This window comes from Cynocephalus volans, chromosome 13 (assembly GCF_027409185.1).
Source record: "Cynocephalus volans isolate mCynVol1 chromosome 13, mCynVol1.pri, whole genome shotgun sequence".
Taxonomy (NCBI): Eukaryota; Metazoa; Chordata; class Mammalia; order Dermoptera; family Cynocephalidae; genus Cynocephalus; species Cynocephalus volans.
The window spans coordinates 27,978,995-27,981,505 of NC_084472.1; the positions used below are offsets into that span (position 1 = coordinate 27,978,995).

The 2,511-nt window shown below is 42.7% G+C and overlaps 1 pseudogene; it reads left to right on the plus strand.

The window, feature by feature from the left end:
* Window positions 1–775: 775 nt before the first annotated feature.
* LOC134362045 (voltage-dependent anion-selective channel protein 1-like) lies at window positions 776–1,684 on the plus strand (annotated as a pseudogene).
* Window positions 1,685–2,511: the final 827 nt, after the last annotated feature.

Below are 2,511 nucleotides of genomic sequence, written 5' to 3' on the forward strand. Positions count from 1 at the left end.
CCAAAAACTTAAAAATTAGATGAAGCCAGTCCTCACACTTCCTTTGGCCGCCCCATCCTCTTCCTCAGCTGCCCTCATTCCTCCTTGTCAGAGGGACCTGTTCTCAGACAATCCCCCCAAAACTCAACTCCCCTCACTTTATTGTGTGAAACAGTTAAACTCTCCCATGCTCCTTAATGGTATCAAGTGGAAAACACAGTCCGCAAGCTAAGAAATGGAAGAACTGTGTATTCTGCATCTTTGGGGCTTGAATAAATCATTGCAGGCCATAGACTGTTTAAAATTCCCCTGCGATGGATTCTCGGTGCTCTGGTCTGGGCTTGACCCTGGTTCACCCTCTCGTGTTGATTGGCCTCACTGGCACCTCAGCTAGAGGATGACACTTTGTTATTACAATTATTAGCACCACGGATGTATCTTCATCATTTGCTTGTAGGTAGTTTTTCTTTCTTGACCGGTAGACAGCATGTCTGGCATCTCGGACCACCCTGCCACAGACTTTTTCTAAACACTGATAGGGTCATGATGTGAAATGAAACTGCAAACTTTTCTTACTTTAAAAAACATTAGCTTCCCACGTAATCATTCTCTTTCCTAACTATTTAATCCTTTTATTTCCATTCTCTCCCTCTCTCTTTCTCTCTCTCTCTCTCTTCTTTTCCCTTTACTAGTTCCCTTGACCTTAGCAAATTAAATTTTGCCACAAACTCAACATTTAATTTGTCTAAGAACAATGAACTCACTGTCCACTGTAGCCTCCGCCTCTGAGCAGAAGATGCTTCTGCCTCCCATGTATGCCAATCTTGGCAAATCTGCCAGGGACGTTTTCACCAAGGGCTAAGGATTTGGCTTAATAAAACTTGATTTCAAAACAAAATCTGAGAATGGATTGGAATTTCCAAGCTCTAGCTCAGCCAACACTGAGACCACCATAGTGACAGGCAGTCTGGAAACCAAGTATGGACAGACCGAATGTGGCCCAACATTTCCAGAGAAATGGAACACTGACCACACCCTCGGCACTGGGATTACTGGCGAAGATCAGTTTGCACATGGACTGAAGCTGACCTTTGATTTATCCTGCTCACCTAACACTGGGGGGAAAAATGCTAAAATCAAGACAGCACCAAGGTCAAGACTTTGGATCCTCTTACCAGCCACCACCCCCACAAAAAAAATCAAGACAGGGTAGAAGCTGAGCATATCAACGTTCGACATGGATTTCTACATTGCTGGACCTTCAATCTGGGGTGCTCTAGTGCTGGATTATGAGGGCTGGTTGGCTGGTTACCAGATGAATTTTGAGACCTCAAAGTCCCGAGTGACCCAGAGCAACTTTGCAGTTGGCTACAAGACTGATGGATTCCAGCTTCACACTAATGTGAATGACGGGACAGAGTTTGGAGGCTCCATTTACCAAAAGGTGAACAGGAAGTTGGAGACCACTGTCAATCTCACCTGGACAGGAGGAAACAGTAGCACTCGCTTCGGAATAACAGTCAAGTATCGGATCAGCCCTGATGCCTGCTTCTTGGCTAAAGTGAACAACTCCAGCTTGACAGGTTTAGGATACGCTAAGACCCTAAAGCCAAGTATCAAACTGACACTGTCAGCTCTGCTGGGTGGTAAGAATGTCAATGCCGGTGGCCACAAGCTTGGTCTAGTATGGGAGTTTCAAGCATAAATGAATATGATCATTTAATTTTAAACTATTTTACAGCACAGTTACTTTCAGAATTTAGTGTATCTTTTAATGTTACATGTCTAGGATGCAAATATTGCTAAATATCATGTTAGACCCCCAGGTAAAGATGATTCAGCTTTAAGGTGTTACCCTGTCATGGTACAGAAGAAACCTAATTCGAGAAAAGGTCCTTTTAGGCTGTAGACTTGGGGGATTTGGTGACCCCTCTAGAGATATTTCTTTTTTATCTAGAAATGGCTGCATAATGTGTAGGCACTTTGTAAATTCGTATTGAGTAAATGAATGAAATTGCAACTTCCTGAGAATTGAACCTTGGTTTTCTAACTCTAATTGATGAGAGAGGCTCACTGCTTGATGGTACATACAAACTCATCTGAAAGGGAATTTTTAGACAGATCTTTGTGACCTGTGTCCACCCAGTTCGTCATCACCTCTTCAGGGCATGGTAGTTCTTTCTTCAGTGCCATTTTGAGGTGGAGAGGGTGGTTGTGAGGAAGCTAATATTTCAGGACATAATCCCTCCTCATGTTGTGGGTTTTTTTCCCTTGCACCAGAGTATGAAATAGCTTCTAGGTGTTCCCGCTACAAGCTGGGAAGGGCCTGTGTGATTGTAATCACATGGTGACAATACTCAGAATCTAAATTGGACTTCTGCTGTATTCTCAACGCTCAGTCCATTTTTTTCAGTTTAATGGGTACATTTTAGAGTCTTCCATTTTGTGTGGAATTAGATCCTCCCCTTCAAATGCTATAATTAACACTGCTTAAATAAAACAAATAAAATATTGAAACCTCCAAAAAAAACA